The sequence below is a fragment of the Saccopteryx bilineata genome, chromosome 2 (genome assembly GCF_036850765.1).
Source record: "Saccopteryx bilineata isolate mSacBil1 chromosome 2, mSacBil1_pri_phased_curated, whole genome shotgun sequence".
Classification (NCBI taxonomy): domain Eukaryota; kingdom Metazoa; phylum Chordata; class Mammalia; order Chiroptera; family Emballonuridae; genus Saccopteryx; species Saccopteryx bilineata.
The window spans coordinates 95,498,868-95,517,339 of NC_089491.1; positions in this window are offsets into that span (position 1 = coordinate 95,498,868).

Below are 18,472 nucleotides of genomic sequence, written 5' to 3' on the forward strand. Positions count from 1 at the left end.
GTCTGCCCTTGCCCAGGCAGGTGGAGAGAAAGAAGGGGCAGGCTGAGCCGCAGTGCAGGCAGACAGGGCCTCTGCTTTGTCCTCCTGGGTCTTTCTGCCCTGACCCCTTGTGTCCTCCAAGGTGCCCAGATTTTTGTCATCAGCAAGCAAAGGCGGCTTAGGAGGTGGGGGCTGCTTACCTCGATCCCCCCACAGTGGTGGCCTGGGCCTCTTGCGTTTGCGGGCACAGGCCAGGGCAGTATTGCTCCCACACGGCTTTTCAGCATCCATCTCCTTACACGATGTTAGTAAGCCTGGAGAGCTGGGCGGCTGGTCTTCACGCAGCACTTGAGTGGATTTCTCCAGCACTTGAGTGGATTTCTCCAGCACTTGAGTGGATTTCTCCAGCAGCTGCGAGCAGCATGGAGCTGGGTCCGAGGGCACCGCTGCTTCTGAAGCTGGCATCAGCGGAGGCAGGACGGCTCCCGAAGGGCTGTATGAGCTTGTGCCGGCCTGGCCTTCGGGCGAGGAGGACACGGGAGACAGCTGGGCGTTCCCACTCAAGCTGTCTTGTGGGTGATTCAGGCCCGGAGGCCCAGGGCTGCCGTTGGGGGAGGTGACGACTCCCTCGGTCTTTGATGTCAGTGGCAGATCACTGCTAGGCAGGCTGTTCTGATCCTGATGTCTGTTACTCTCTTCCCGATCCTCTTCATTCTTTGCCATCACTTTGGGGAGCTCTTCTGGGGTCTTCACTTCCATCTGCTGTGGGCAAGGCTGTGAGGTGGGACCGGATGGGACCAGCTTTACATCCTTGACTACCGGCTTAAGGGGTAGACTCGGCAGAGAAAATGCCCGCGCTGGAGGAGGGATAAAGACGGTTGTCGACCTTCGAAACTTCGGGGTAATGCGAGGAGGCTGCACAGGCTTCTTTGAAGGGTCTTCCCAGTTCACCAAGGGGAGGACCCCCAGAGGGAAGCGCGAAGTCTGCGAGTGAGGATAGTGTCTTCTAGGCTTGATGTAAAAGCTACATGGTAGAGGTGCACGACGCTGGTGGAAGAGCCTGGGACGAGGGCTCACGGCGTGTGCAGGAACAGCAGGGTGGACCCGGCCAGGCGGAGCATCATCACTGTGGCGGCGGAAAGCCACTGGGCGATGGCCACCAGGCAAGGAACGCAAGGGACGGGGGCGGCGGAATGACAGAAAAATCTTCGAAAGCCAAAGGCCCATCTCGAACCAGTTGTGCGCCAAGCGAACCCACAAGTAGAGAGGAAGCTGGGAGAGATTCTCCTTTGCTTCCTACTCCTCTGGAGCTCTAGCACGCACTGAAGTACATCAGCGAGGAGCTTCTGATGTCTCGGTGGAAACGACAACCCGAATGGTGCATTTGGGAAGAGCGTCATCAAAGGTCAAGGGGCGGGGCCTCAAAACTGGCCAACCCCTTCATGACCTCCTAGCACCCGGGACCTCCAGCGGGTGTTAGGTGCCTGATGGCCCCCCAGAGCGGTCTGTTCTAGACTTTTGAGGTCCAATCTGATAGATTTCTTCCTGCCTGTCCCTACTCCTCTTCAGATCTGCATAGATCAATCTGCCCCCGGCCAAGTCTTGCTCACTCCTCCCTCAAACTGATCAAAGAATACTTTCCAAGGAATAATACATTTAATTATGATTGAAGCAATTCTTTTGAGCACTTTGTCCAGCCCAGCACTGTGTTGAGTATAGGAATTGAAATGGAATACAAGGTATTATGCATGTTTGTATACGAGGAATACCATGGTACATGAACAATGCAGGATACTAAGTGAGAGGATACAGAGCTCCATCAATTAAGGAGGAGGAGTTTAACAGACAGCCTAGGGGATTGAGGAGATTTGCATGGGCAGAGAAGATAGGATTTGCAAGGAGTAGACAAGATGAGGAACTGCTTCTTGGTTTTAACAGATCCCCGCGTGGAGATAAACCCTGCCCCCTAACTTAGTTGCTACATGGCTGTTCATAGGGACCAATAGAAGTCAGCAGAAAATTTTTATTTGTCCAGGGAGTGTAGTCAGTTTTGGGGTGTAGTCAGTTTGGGGTATGACAAAAGCAAGTTTTCTGTGCCGGCTACTTGGAAGTGCCGTGCAGGTGGATAGACTAGAGGGCAGCAAGGCTTTGTTCTAGGTCAGGGGTTGGGAACCTTTTTGGCTGAGAGAACCATGAATGCTACATATTTTAAAATGTAATTCTGTGAGAGCCATACAATATGTTTAATAGTAAATACAAGTAAATGTGTGCATTTTATGTAAGACCAACACTTTTAAAATACAATAAGTTGCTGAATTCTTTTTAATAATGTTGTTATGCTGTTGCTAACCAATGATGAATAAAGTACTTCTTACCATTAATGCGACTTTTGTTGCTGCATGGTTTTGCTGATGGCCTTGTAGTCTGATTGATACGTGGTGAGGTTAAGCTTGATGCAGGCGTTGAGACTTCCATCTGTAAATATGATCGTAGGTTGGTCTTAACGTTCTTTAGATGTGAGAAAGACTGCTCACATGCATACATAGAGCCAAACATTGTCATTACAGCAATACTCACACTTTGCAATGTGTGGTATGTGACTGGAAGTGCGTTCCAAGTTTTGGCAATCAGCTGGTCCACGGGTTGAAGTTTGTTCATTTCTCCCCACTAGTGTTTGCTCGCCAACTCTGCTTGCTGTTGTGCAAGTCTTTCCAAATCTTCATTCAGTGACTTGAACTTATTCACCCACATGTCTGAGGCCTTCAGGTCAGCAGCTTGTAGCTCAAAATCTCTGATGGAGACACTGGGGATGTAACTCAGGTCAGCGCTTGTTACTGCACACTCGTGTGGATGGGGGATGAACTTAAAAAGACGAGTGCGCTCACGAAATTCTGCAAAGCGCACTTTGAATGACTGCAGGAGATTAGATGTGAAGTCCGCTAGCTGCTGGAGATCAAGATGTTGAGCAGGGTCACTTGTGCATGCATCTTTACACTCTCCCAGTTTTTCAGTGTAGTAAACGACCTGTTTCAATGTCGGCTATGAAGAGTTTCAGCTTGTTTTCAAATGCAAACACTGCTTGTTGAAGGGATAAGACTGTATTTCCAACGCCTTGCATTTTCACATTGATCTGGTTCAGATGTTCAGTCATGTCCACGAGATAGTAGAACTTCAGGAGCCACTCAGTGTTAGCTAACTCAGGATACTTGACATTTTTCATTTCAAGAAAAGTCCGGATTTCACTCAGACAAGCCACGAAACGGCTGAGCACCTTCCCTCTTGACAACCAACACATACTGCTGTGCAGAAGCAGACCAGGATAATTATTCCTAACTTCATCCAGCAGTATTGTAAACTGGTGATCATTTAAAGCTCGGGCAACAATAAAGTTGACCACCCAAATGACCAGCGATATCACCTCACCAAGCTGCTGTGTGCATCTGAGCACAAAGCTCCTCCTAATGTAGGATGCAGTGAAAACATAGGATGGGTCTCTTTTCTTTTCTTTTTTTTTTATAAACTTTTATTAATTTTAATGGGGTGACATCAATAAATCAGGGTACATATGTTCAAAGAAAACATGTCCAGATTATCTTGTCAATCAATTATTTTGCAAACCCATCACCCAAAGTCAGATTGTCCTCCGTCACCATCTATCTAGTTTTCTTTGTGCCCCTCCCCCCCTCCCTCTCCCCTCCCCCCCCAACCACCACACTCTTGTCAATGTCTCTTAGTCTCGTTCTTATGTCCCACCTACGTATGGAATAATGCAGTTCTTGTTTTTTTCTGATTTACTTATTTCACTCTGTGTAATGTTATCAAGATCCCACCATTTTTGTTGTAAATGATCCGATGTCATCATTTCTTATGGCTGAGTAGTATTCCATAGTGTATATGTGCCACATCTTCTTTATCCAGTCCTCTATTGAAGGGCTTTTTGGTTGTTTCCATGTCTTGGCCACTGTGAACAATGCTGCAATGAACATGGGGCTGCATGTGTCTTTACGTATCAATGTTTCTGAGTTTTTTGGGTATATACCTAGGAGAGGGATTGCTGGGTCATAAGGTAGTTCTATTTTCAGTTTTTTGAGGAACCACCATACTTTCTTCCATAATGGTTGTACTACTTTACATTCCCACCAACAGTGAATGAGGGTTCCTTTTTCTCCACAGCCTCTCCAACATTTGGTATTACCTGTCTTGTTAATAATAGCTAATCTAACAGGTGTGAGGTGGTATCTCATTGCAGTTTTGATTTGCATTTCTCTAATAACTAGTGAAGATGAGCATCTTTTCATATATCTGTTGGCCATTTGTATTTCTTCCTGGGAGAAGTGTCTGTTCATGTCCTCTTCCCATTTTTTTATTGGATTGTTTGTTGTTGAGTTTTATGAGTTCTTTGTATATTTTGGATATTAGGCCCTTATCTGAGCTGTTGTTTGACAATATCATTTCCCATTTAGTTGGCTGTCTGTTTATTTTGTTCTCTTGCTGAGCAGAAACTTCTTAGTTTGATGTAGTCCCATTCATTTATTTTTGCCTTCACTTCCCTTGCCTTTGGAGTCAAATTCATAAAATGCTCTTTAAAACCCAGGTCCATGAGTTTAGAACCTATGTCTTCTTCTATGTACTTTATTGTTTCAGGTCTTATATTTAGGTCTTTGATCCATTTTGAATTAATTTTAGTACAAGGGGACAAACTGTAGTCAAGTTTCATTCTTTTGCATGCAGCTTTCCAGTTTTCCCAGCACCATTTGTTGAAGAGGCTTTCTTTTCTCCATTGTGGGTTTATCAAAAATTATTTGACCATATATATGTGGTTTTATTTCTGGACTTTCTATTCTGTTCCATTGGTCTGAGTGTCTATTTTTCTGCCAATACCATGCTGTTTTGATTGTCGTGGCCCTATAATATAGTTTGAAGTTAGGTATTGTAATGCCTCCGGCTTCATTCTTTTTCTTTAGAATTGCTTTGGCTATTCGGTATTTTTTATAGTTCCATATAAATCTGATGATTTTTTTTTCCATTTCTTTCCTTTTTTTTTTTTTTTTTGTATTTTTCTGAAGCTAGAAACAGGGAGGCAGTCAGACAGACTCCTGCATGCGCCTGACCGGGATCCACCCAGCACTCCCACCAGGGGGCGATACTCTGCCCATCCGGGGTGTTGCTCTGTCGCGACCAGAGCCACTCTAGCGCCTGGGGCAGAGGCCATGTAGCCATCCCCAGCACCCGGGCCATCTTTGCTCCAATGGAGCCTTGGCTGCGGGAGCGGAAGAGAGAGACAGAGAGGAAGGAGAGGGGGATGGATGGAGAAGCAGATGGGCGCTTCTCCTGTGTGCCCTGGCCAGGAATCGAACCTGGGACTTCTGCACGCCAGGCCAACGCTCTACCACTGAGCCAACTGGCCAGGGCCTGTTCCCTTTCTTTAAAAAAAGTCATTGGAATTTTGATGGGAAGTGCATTAAATTTGTATATTGCTTTGGGTAATATGGCCATCTTGATTATATTTATTCTTCCTATCCAAGAACAAGGAATATGCTTCCATCTCATTGCATCTTTTTCGATTTCCCTTAACAATGCTTTGTAGTTTTCTTTATATAAGTCCTTTACATTCTTTGTTATGTTTATTCCTAGGTATTTTATTTTATTTTTTTTTGTTGCAATCGTGAAGGGTATTATTTTTTTGAGTTCTCAAATGTTTCATTGTTGGCATATAGAAAGGCTATGCACTTTTGTATGTTAATTTTGTATCCTGCGACCTTACTGTATTGGCTTATTCTTTCTAGTAGTTTTTTTGTAGATTCTTTGGGGTTTTTGATATATAGGATCATGTCATCTGCAAAAAGCGATACCTTTACTTCTTTTCCAATATGGATTCCTTTTATTTCTTTGTCTTGTCTGATTGCTCTGGCTAGAACCTCTAGCACCACATTAAATAAGAGTGGAGAGAGTGGACAACCCTGTCTTGTTCCTGATTTAAGGGGGAAAGCCTTCAGTTTTGTGTCATTTAATATGATGTTAGCTGATGGTTTATCATATATGGCCTTTATGATGTTGAGATATTTTCCTTCTATACCCATTTTGTTGAGAGTCTTAAACATAAAATTGTGTTGTATTTTATCAAATGCCTTTTCTGCATCTATTGATAAGATCATGTGTTTTTTTTTCTTTGTTTTGTTGATATGGTGTATTATTAACTGTTTTACGTATGTTGAACCATCCTTGAGATTCTGGGATGAATCCCACTTGATCATGATGTATTATTTTTTTAATATGTTGTATTTGATTTGGTAGTATTTTGTTTAGTATTTTAGCATCTGTATTCATTAAAGATATTGGTCAGTAGTTTTCTTTTTTTGTGCTGTCCTTGCCCGGTTTCGGTATGAGGGTTATGTTGGCCTCATAAAATGTGTTTGGCCTGACCTGTGGTGGCTCAGTGGGATAAAGCGTCGACCTGGAACGCTGAGGTCGCCAGTTCGAAACCTTGGGCTTGCCTGGTCAAGGCACATATGGGAGTTGATGCTTCCTGCTCCTCCCTCTTTTCTCTCTCTTTTTCTCTCTCTCTCCCCTCTCTTTAAAAATCAATAAATAAAATATTAAAAAAAATAAAGTGTGAATGTATTTGGAAGTATTGCTTCTTCTTCAATTTTTTGGAAGACTTTGAGTAGAATAGGAACCAAGTCTTCCTTGAATGTTTGATAGAATTTACTAGTATAACTGTCTGAACCTGGACTTTTATTTTTGGGGAGGTTTTTAATAGTTTTTTCTCTTTCTTCCCTACTAATTGGTCTGTTTAGGCTTTCTGCTTCTTCTTGATTCAGTCTAGGAAGGTTGTATTGTTCTAGGAATTTATCCATTTCTTCTAGATTGTTGAATTTAGTGGCATAAAGTTTTTTATAGTATTCTACAATAATTCTTTGTATATCTATGATATCCGTGGTGATTTCTCCTCTTTCATTTTGGATTTTGTTTATATGAGTTCTTTCTCTTTTTTCCTTGGTAAGTCTTGCCAAGGGTTTGTCAATTTTGTTGATCTATTCGAAGAACCAGCTCCTTGTTCTATTAATTTTTTCTATAGTTTTTCTGTTCTCTATTTCATTTATTTCTTTTCTGATTTTTATTATCTCCTTTCTTTGGCTGGTTTTGGGTTGTCTTTGTTCTTCTTTTTCTAGTTCCTTAAGTTCTGTGAAGTTAAGTGGTTCACTTGGGCTCTCTTTTGTTTGTTCATAAAGGCCTGAAGTGATATGAACTTACCTCTTATAAGTGCTTGTGCTGCATCCCATAGATTCTGATATGTTGTATTGTCATTTTCATTTGTCTGTATATATCTTTTGATCTCTGCACTAATTTCTTCTTTGTCCCATTCATTTTATAAAAGTATGTTGTTTAGTTTCCACATTTTTGTGGTTTTTTTTTCCTCTTTTTTGCAGTTGAATTCTAGTTTCAAGGTTTTATGATCAGAAAATATGCTTGGTACAACTTTGATTTTTCTGAATTTGCTGATGTTATTTTTGTGGCCCAACATATGGTCAATTCTTGAGAATGATCCATGTACACTGGAGAAAAATGTATTCTCTTGTCACTTTGGGCTGAAATGTCCTGTAGATGTCTATCATATCCAGGTGCTCTAGTGTTTTGTTTAAGGCCAATACATCTTTATTGATTCTCTGTTTGGATGACTTATCTAGAGCCATCAGCAGTGTATTGAGGTCTCCAAGTATGATTGTATTTTTGTCAGTTTTTGTTTTAAGGTCAATAAGTAGCTGTCTTATATATTTTGGTGCTCCTTGGTTTGGTGCATATATATTAAGAATTGTTATGTCTTCTTGATTCAGCATCCCCTTAATCATTATGAAATGACCATTTTTGTCTCTGAGTACTTTTTCTGTCTTGTAGTCAGCATTATCAGATATGAGTATTGCTACACCTGCTTTTTTTGGGATGCTATTTGCTTGGAGTATTGTTTTCCAGCCTTTCACTTTGAATTTGTTTTTATCCTTGTTGCTTAGATGAGTTTTTTGTAGGCAGCATACAGTTGGATTTTCTTTTTTAATCCATTCTGCTACTCTGTGCCTTTTTATTGGTGAGTTTAATCCTTTCACATTTAGTGTAATTATTGACTGTTGTGGGTTCCCTATTGCCATTTTATACATTGCTTTCTGTTTGTTTTGTGTCTTGATTCTTCTCTCTCTCTCTTTTTTTTGTATTTTTCTTAAGTTGGAAATGAAGAGGCAGTCAGACAGACTCCCGCAAGTGCCCGACCGGGATCCACCCGGCATGCGCACCAGGGGGCGATGCTCTGCCCATCTGGGGTGTCGCTCTGCTGCAATCAGAGCCATTCTAGTGCCTGAGGCAGAGACCACAGAGCCATCCTCAGTGCCCGGGCCAACTTTGCTCCAATGGAGCCTTGGCTGTGGGAAGGGAAGAGAGAGACAGAGAGGAAGGAGAGGGGGAGGGGTGGAGAAGCAGATGGGTGCTCCTCCTGTGTGCCCTGGCGGGGAATTGAACCCAGGACTCCTGCACGCCAGGCCAACGCTCTACCACTGAGATAACCGGCCAGGGCCGATTCTTCTCTTTTGTTTTTCTATCCTTTGTTTTTGTTTAGTTGTATTTCATACTTCTTTCCTCTGTTGCTATCTTTTTTAAATCATGCACTTCTGTGGTGGTTTTTTCAAGGGTGGTTACCATTAAGTAATGAAAAAGAATCCTATCCTCTTCATTGTAATGCACTTTCTTGTGAGTACTTCTGTACTCCATCGTCCTTTACTATTGTTAATTTCTGTCCTCTCTCCCCGTCTTGTTTTTGTTTGTTTGTTTTTGTTGTCACAGTTTAAATTTGGTTTTATTTTTTTCTTGATGGAGCTTTTACTTGTGGTTTTGTTTTGTTTTGTTCTTTGTATCTGGTTGGAAAACCCCCTTTAGTAATTCCTGGAGTAGGGGTTTTCTGATGATAAATTCACTCATCTTTTCTGTATCTGTGAATGTTTTTATTTCTCCTTTGTATTTGAAGGATAGCTTTGATGGGTATAGTATTCGTGGCTGAAAGTTCCTCTCTTTCAGGCCTTTAAATATTGCAGTCCACTCTCTTCTAGCTTGTAGAGTTTTTGTTGAGAAATCTGATGATAATCTAATGGGCCTTCCTTTATATGTTGTACTCTTCTTTTCCCTGGCTGCCTTGAGAATTTTTTCTTTGTCGTTGGTTTGTGCCAATTTCATTATGATGTACCTTGGAGTAGGTTGTTGGGGTTAAGAAAACTCAGAGTTCTCTTTGCTTCTTGAATTTGAGGTTTTAGTTCTTTCCACAGGCTTGGGAAGTTCTCATATATTATTTGTTTGAATATTCTTCATTCCATTTTCTCTCTCTTCTCCCTCTGATATACCTATTATTCTTATGTTATTCTTTTTGATGGAGTCAGACAATTCCTGTAGGGCATTCTCATTTTTCTTTTAATTTTTGAGTCTCTTTCTTCTCTCTGTTGTGCCTCAAGTTGCTTGTCTTCTATTTCACTAATCCTCTCTTCTATCTGGCCTGTTCTATTAGCTAAGCTTGTTACCTTGTTTTTCAGTTCATCAATTGAGTTTTTCATCTCTGTTTGATTTGTTTTTATATTGAATAGTTTCAATTTCTTTGGTAATATATTCTTTGTGTTCATTAAGTTGTTTTCTGAGCTCCCTAAATTGCCTTTCTGTGTTTTCTTGTATATCTCGGAGGATTTTTAGGATTTCTATATTGAATTCTCTGTCATTTAGCCCCAAGGTTTCCAATATATTAAATTTTTTCTCCATAGATTTTTCCTCATATATCTGTGCTACCTCTCTGTCTTTTGTATCCATGATATTTGATTTCCTTTTCCTTAATGGCATCTGAGGGTGGTTTTTTTGATAGTACTAATGAGAATTAATAAAGAATAAAAAGTTAAAAAAAATTAAAAAAATTATTATTTTCCCTTTCCCCCCCTTTTTTCACTTCTCTCCTCTCCCCTCCTTCCTGAGAAAATCTTTAGGTGAGCTGTGAATTATATTGTGCTAAATAGAACAAAAACTACCTATAATGGAGGGCCTGATTTGGGGAGAAGGGATAAAGTTGTAAAAAAGAGGGTATGGACCCACAAAATGCAAAAAAGGATAAAATTTGGGTCAAGAATAAAATGATTTGCTTTTCGGTGATGGTTAACTAAAAGATATAATAAGAGGAATAAGAGGGAAACAGGAAAAATGGAAAAAAAATAAAAAAATTACTATTGTATTTAGTGGAGCAAAAACTAGATAAAATGAAGAGCCAGGGTTCGGAGCACTGCTAGTGAGTTAAAAAAGTGAAGTAAAAAACTCCTAGAGTGCCACAAAGAAAAATTTGAGTCCCAGATAAAATAATTTGTTCATGATTGAGGATTGAATGAGAGGAAAATTAAAGGAGAAAAGAAGAAACTCATATAGAGGGAGAAAAAAAGAAAGAGGTAAACACAAAAAGAAAAAAGAACAAAAGGAGAGAGAGAGAGAAAGAGTTAAATGTTTTGGAGTGCAACCCTCATAGAGAGAAAGGAAGAGGAAAGGAAAAATAATGAGAGATGTAACACTTATGGGTAGTGTAGTTCAAGGAGAAGAGAGAGTAAGACCGGCAGAGAATTAAATGACCAAATTGGAAAAGGAAGAAAATAATCAAGACAAGAAGATAAGAGAAACAAACGAACAAATATAATAAAATGGGATAGGTTATAAAGTCTGTGGATTATTCTTGATTTTGAGAGGTTGTCTTCTTGCTCCTTCTTTTCTCTCCCTCTTCCTGGTCGGTGACTCTGTACCCCGGGTTCTGTCCCTGTGGTACATTTAGGTAGAGGTTTGCAGTTGGTAAGTCTTTATGGCGATGTCATAAATTGGGCTTCAGTCTCGTTGGCAGTCGAGGCTCATTAGCATTTGCAGGCTCCGACAATGAGAGAGTCCGTTTTCCCAGAGCCTCTCTCCTAGTTTTTCCTTCATGAATTGGTAGCCTGATGATCCAGCTATGGGGTTGCTGCTGCCTCTGCCTGGAGAGTAAGAGGCTCAAAGAGCTGGCAAATCCCCACTCTATTCCCACTCAGCGCAGGGCTCAATTAGTCAAAGCCGCTAGCATAATTAGGCAGGGCTGGGAGCCAATTGTTTTCAAGGTGCCTTTCTATGCTCCTCTAGGCATGTCTCGAATGCCTCAGCACTCTGTGGGACCCCTTACCCCAGGCTTTTGGCACTTTGTAACCTGTTTTGGCTGGGTAGAAGATGCCCTAGTCACTGTTTGCAAAGCAGGAAGATTTATAAGCTGCCAAATCCCTTTTTTTTAAACCTATAGCCCTGAGTATGCAAGCTCTGCCAATCAGAGGTTGCCCCCACCCCTATGTGTATAGCATAACAAGAGATACTAAAAAATATCTTCCCTTTTGTCTTAGATCGCTGACCTGAGAGAGATCTTGTCAGTTAGGGTCACATAGGTCAGTTGGGAGGCGAGCAGACTGTGGATTAAGCTAATCCTTCACAGGTCTGTTAGCTTGTGTGGCTGGGTGAGGCGACCCACCCGCCCAGAGAAGTTCAAGCGTAGGGAATCTCACTTTTGCATGCTGCTCTTCAGGGCGCAGGGTCAGTGACACTGAGACTCCAGTCACAGCCCACACAAAGGCGTCTGACTCTGCCCCTCTGTCTGGGAACACTGGCGCCCACTCCCAGGGGAATCTCTCACCCACTATCCATGCTCGCTGACCAGGATATCAGGCCAGCCGCCTCTCACTCCGGGTGAGGTGCCCCGCCCGCATGGAAAAGTTCAAGCGTAGGGAATTTCGTTCCTGCTCACTCCCCGCATGCCGTTTTTTCAGGGCACAGGGGCAACCCCCAGACTCCGAATTCAGCCCACACAAAGGCCTCTGACTCTGCCCTTCTGACCAGTAACACGGGCGCCCCCTCCCAGGACTCTAGGAGAAGTCTTTCACACACTATCTGCGTGCGCCGACCAGGAGATGGGGTGGGTGGCTGCCCCACTTGTTTTTCTTTGTCTGGATTTGGCGTGAGCGTTAGCTTGTGTTGACTGGGTTGTCACAAGCAAAGTTTTCTTCGGCTTGGATGTCCGTGCCGCAGGCTGGTTCTATTCACACCCTATGCCTGCCTAAGTTCCTATACTCTCAGTTCCCAGTGAATGCAGCCCTTATTTAGGTTAGTGAGGAAGGCGGAGTGTTTCTTCTCCTGCCTTGCCCACAGCCCGCCCCCAACACACATTAATACAATCACGCCCATCCCAAGCAATCACTTGGGCGACGGGCTTCCCTGTGGGCAGTGCCATCTTTAACAAAGTGAGCATAATATATTTTATCTGTCCAACAGTGGGGGAAGGGTAGAGAAAGAGTGAGAGAGAAGTGAGAGGAGGAGGAGTGGAGAAGCAGATGGTGCTTCTCTTGTGTTCCCTGACAGGGAATAGAACCTGGGACATCCACATGCTGCGCTGAGTCTCTACCACTGAGCCAACTGGCCAGGGCCTGGGTCTACTTTCAAATAATATCCTTACTCAGACCATTTTTTTTTTATCACCACTGTTACATTCTTAGCCTAACCCACTGTCATCGTTAGCCTATGTCTTGCTATCCCACAAGCAGCTTTGCTACCACCTAGGAGATTGTTAGGAGATTCAGGTCATAGCCTTACTAAGTCAGAATCTCATTTTAACACAACTCCCAGGAGATTCATATACACATTACATTTTGAGAAGCAATGGTTTAGACATCTCTGGTGCCTTTTATCTGGTCTTCAGCTTCTTCTCCTGCCCCTTCCACAGTTCTGTTCTCCACTTATATAGTAGGCAGGATTCTGATGTACCCCCCCAAATTTCCACACCCTATGTGGCTGGGAACTAAGAGTGGCCCCAGACTGACAACCAGAGAAAACAAACAACAAGCTGTGGGAGACGGGCTGTAAACTAAAAAGTCCTTATGGCCTGAGGCTTAGTTTAAGCTAAGCTCTTCCCCACACCCTTTTAAGACTAAGATCTTCCCACATCCTTGACTGTTGCATGATGAGGGGTGGTGCACTCTTATGAGGATTCTGGTTTATGCCTCAAATGTGTGACTTTGTATCAGAGACTTCCTTATTTGCATATGGCTCTGCACTATATAATAAAGCGGACCAGGGCTTTGCTCTTGCTCTGGCTTGCTATCAGCTTGCAGAGACCTCCCGATCCCATTTTTTCTCTCTCTGAGTTTATTTCTTCATTCCGCACTGTTCTCACTCAGGACCTGGACAATTACTAGCTGTGCTGGTTCGTGGCAATAAGCCAATCACAAAAAGGCGACTATTGTACGGTAATACTTAGTGCAATATGTGCACTTGGAAAACTCATAGAGACAGAAAGCAGAATGTCGGTTACCAGGAGATGGGAGGAGGGAGAAAAGGGCACTTGTCTAATGGGGACAGAGTTTCAGATCTGCAAGATGAAAACATTCTAAAGATGTTTCACAACAATGTGAGTATACTTAACATTACTGAACTGAGTACATTTAACAAATGGTTAAGATGGTCAATTTTATGTTATGAAATGTTTTACCACAGTAGAAAAGAATGAGTGGAATGGCAAAAAGAAACAATAAACACAAAAATTGGGGACCTGGACCTCAGTCTTGCAACCACAAGGAAGTGAATTCTGCCAACAACGTTCATAAGTTTGGGACAAGACTCTGCACTTCAAATGGCATCTTGTCTTTAGACTTATTAGATACCCGTCTTTAATAATAAAATGTTAGGTTAATCTTATGCATAAATATTATTTTTAAAATTCCCAAATTAACATTTTACTGTCACAATTTGAGACCCCAGTCCATGTACTGGTTAAAGCCAGGATGATGTACCTGAAAAAGCACATGTAAAGAATTCATCAGAGCTATCATGTATCCACTGGATTGTTATTAGTGAATGTGGTGAAGGAAAAAATTAGGGTGCTTGCTGTACTTATAAAACAAAATTATCCAGTTGATTTACTCATAAGGAGGGCTGCAGAGTACTGAATGTCAGCTCTAGAAAATTACATTATTCATTCACATAGTCATCCATTCTTTCATCCATTTATTGACTCAACTGAATTATAACACTCTTATAATTTTCCTGTAGTTACTCTATTGGAGCATGGAATAAGTTGTGTTTTGTTATGTTGGGCAGATAAAATATATTATGCTCACTTTGTTAAAGATGGCACTGCCCACATGGAATCCCGTGGCCGAAGTGATTGCTTGGGATGGGCGTGATTGCATTAATGTGTGTTGGGGGCGGGCTGTGGGCAGGCAAGATCCTTGTAGCCTGGGGCTTGATTTTAGGACTAAGCCTTTCCCACCCTTTTTGATGTGGGGTGGACTTTGTATCAGAGAGTTCCCTATTTTGTATAGTGGATTAAAGGTTTTGATTTCTGCACTATAAAGTGGAGCAGACCGGGAGCTTGCTCTCTCTCAGTTCCTGAGATTAGCATTAGAGGAGAGTGCAGAGGGGAGAGCAGAGAGAGGCCATGTGGAGGAGGCCAGGAGAAGCAGCCAAGATGGCGGAGTGTTGAAGAAGAAGCCAATTTGTGCAGAGTTTGTATAGAGAGAAGGAGATGGGGAATAGAGGTGAATAAGGCTGGTGAGCTAGAAACCCTTGATTCTAGGAAACTTGGATAAGTCAGTAGCTTTGTGAGCACTGAATGAGTGGGTTTTGGAGCCCAGTGTGTGTTTTTACTTGCCCACCAGGTGCAAGCTAGGATTAAAGATTATGGCCCACCAGTTCTTGGCTTTGTGGTTTCATCACCGACTGTCCGAATCCAGTGCGAACCTGCATGGGCCAGGCGGCTGTGACGGTGGCCCTGGCTACCAGCTTCACATGTTAACTTTTCTATTTCATCAGTATCTCATTGCCAAACTCCAAGTTGGGTACATAGTAGAAACAAATTAAATTCTTGTGAAATAGTCACTGAGAAATGGGTAGAAACATCACAGGCAGAGAGGGTGTCTGGTTGACTTGTAAGCCTGGGTAAGCTACCTGTGGCAGAAAAGTGTAGGCAGTGTTCTGAAAGAAGGGAGTTTGGTCCACTGAGAAAACAGTGGATGCCCAGGAATTCTACAGATGGAGATGGAAAAGCAAGTGAACAGGGATCAAATACCTGGGTAAGCCAGTGGGAAGCACAGAGGCTTCAGAACAGTAATGGGGCTCACAGCAGTCTTAGCAGAGAGATGAAGCTGGTAGGACTGCAGGCTAGGCAGGAAAAGAGAGGCTGTATAATTAGTGGAAGGGTATCATCAATTTGTTTTCATTTAATTTTTGCAGGATCCTGGTGCAAGGGACTGAATTTTGTCTCTGCAAAAGTCACAAGTTGAAATCCTAATCCCCAATAGGATAGTGTTTAAAGGTGGGCTCTCTGGGAGGTGATTAACTCATGAGGGCTGCGCCCTTGTGAATGAGATTAGTGCCCTATGAAACAGACCCCAGAGAGATCCCCACCCTGTCCACCATGTGAAGTTACAGTGAAAGACAGCAGCCTAGGAAACGACCCTCACCAGACCCTGACTGAACCTGCTGGCGCCTCTGTCTTAGCCTTCTCAGACTCCAGAACTGTAAGAAATACATTTCTGTTGTTTATAAACTACCAGTCTATGGGATTTTGTTAGAGCAGCTGGAATGGACTAAGACACCTTGAACTTTTCTGAACTACAATATGTCTGTGTCTTATTCAGGTTGTAATTTCAGCACCTTTTTTTTAGAACCTTCCACTTAAAAATTAAATAAGCATTTCCTGAATGAATAAATGCTTCAACAAGACACCTGCAGTTACCTACCCTTCTCTGACTTTGTACTACACATCCTGTCCAATTAGAAGCCTAAATAGAAGTACATTTTCAAAGTTATTCTTGGGGGGAAATGTTACTTCACCAGCCTCTAACATAAAAGTATTAATGGAGGAAAACTAAACTTTAAAATAAAGAGAGAATGAGCAAAAATAAAAAAACAAGGAAAATTGGCCCTGGTCAGGTGGCTCAGTTGATAGGGTGTCATCTGGGTGCACCAGGTTGTGGGTTCGATCCCCAGTCAGAGCATATACAGGAAGCAACCAATAAGTGTATGACTAAGTGAAACAATGAGTTGATGTTTCTCTCCCCCCCTCCATTCCTGTCTCTCTTTCAAGTCAATGGAAAAAATAAAGAGAAAACAAGAAAAAAATGCATGTTTTTATTATTAGAAAGAAAAGGTAAGGAAATGATGACAATGAAAGTTAAAAACATTATTCTTTTTCCTTTTTCTTTTCTTTATTTTTAAGTGAGAGGATGAGAGATAGTGAGACAGACACTTGCATGTGTCCAGACTGGATCCACCTGGTAAGGTTGTCTGGTGCCAATGCACAGACCAACCAAGCTAACCTCAGTGTCTGGGCACCACTGCTTGAACCAATAGAGCCACTGAGGGAGGGGAAGAAGGGGAGAAAGGGGAGAGGGAGGGGAGAGAGCAGATGGTTGCTTCTCTTGTGTGCCCTGACTGGTAATTGAACCAGGGACGTCCACACACCAGGCTTATGCTCTGTCCACTGAGCAAACTGACCAGGGCCAAAAATATTATTTGTCCTGTCTATTTTTTTATTATTCCTGCTGTGTCTTCTTTTCGAATATCAGAAAAATGGATAAATTAATTATAATATTGTGTAAGTTATTCTGTGAAAGCCATTGAAAATTCATGGGACTTTGATAAGAATTTCAATATGTTTTCTTCTGAAGTTACCATAAATTGCTATTACTTAACAAGATTTGATTAACAGTTGATAGAACTGATTCTTCAAATACCAAGATATTGTTAAAAATATATATATACTACTTTTAATCTTAATGAATTTCTTTTCTAGTTTGGAAATGAGGAAACATTTCCATTTCTATATATTTATGTGTAAAATGTTAAAAGAATATATATAAATGATATATTGAGGTAAGGCTGTAGTAAAAATTATAGATAGCATCCATTACTAATTGTCTTGAATATACTCCCAGATTGCATACACTATAAATCACAGTTTATAAATTACTGTGGATTTGCTTTACATATGGTAGCAAAGATACCAAAAGCCAAAATTAAAAAGTTACTTTGTATAGTATAAAGCTATTAGCAGTGAATGACTTGGATTCAAATTTCAGTTTATTCAGTTATAAAAAATGTAATGAATCAGTGGTATTGTCAATGAAATTGAGCAGAAAATTTAGAACTCCAGCAAAATGGAACTATTTTGCTACACTGAAGTAGACACTTTTCAGATGCAGCCCACAGATGCTTGAGAAAGGGGGCCTTTTTCAAAGATGAGAAACTGAACTCTAAAAGTGCTGATTAACAGTCAAGAAGTGATTTAATGTCACACCAGTTAATGTCATTATAGATGCTCCTGTTCCCCACTGCCCCTATCTCACCCCTGCTATAGGAAGAGAAAGGTAAAAAAATTTTTAAATATTTTATTTATTGATTTTTAGAGAGAGGGGAGAGAGAGAGATTGAAAGGGGAGGAGCAGGAAGCATCAACTCCCATATGTGCCTTGACCAGGCAAGCCCAGGGTTTTGAACTGGCAACCTCAGTGTTCCAGGTCGACGCTTTATCCCACTGCACCACCACAGGTCAGGCAAGAAAGGTAAAATTTTAAACAAGCTATTAAATAGTTATACCATAGCATGTTCTCCCATCTTTCATTTTAAGCTATAGAATGGCAGCTCGATAGAGACGAAGCCCAATGCCGCAGTGTCTCTCTTGCTGTAGCCTGGTACCAAATATTTCCCTAATCAACATCGGAAAGCCACTGCTGAAATTGAACAAGCTAATGAAACCACAAAGAGTTCTCATTGCTCTACCCACCTACCCTGACAAGCCAACACTTCTAAAAGGGAAGAAAAGGCTCAGGGATTAGGTAGCTCTGTGATTAGTGTTATGACCCTTGTTATATTTGCGACACTCCGAATGAGTCCACTGTGTTTGAATATTCAGGGTTCATAGTAAAGGCAATGCGAGCTGATTAAGTGCAGGACTCCTCTGTAGTATTTGCTGTTAACCAACTAACCTCAGTGAAAGGCAGGCAAACTCCCTGTGCAATGATGAGAGAGAAACTGAGGGGATTTCTTTACTTGGTTGCTGCAGGCTGGCTTTCCCTGATGATACAGCAAATAGGGAACAAATAAAGCCCTGGGAATTACTCCTTGGTTTGGGGAATGAAAACGCTTCCTGTAGAATAGCTCAGAAAGTGGCTTACAGTCACTGTAAACTCCCCTGTGGTTATCAACTGTCCTCTTCTCCAAAACAGATGAGCCGAGCTCTTACAGCCAGGAAGTGATGGCAGAGTAGAGAACGTAGGCCTTCTGATGGGAGCATCACTACCATGTCTGTCCCCAAGGCTTACTGTCCCCGTACTTATTATTGATGTGGGATGTGACTCTGGGCTGTTTCCTACTTTTGGTAAAAGGATCATTGTTTCAGAGTTGAAATCTGAGACACAGATACCACTTTCTAT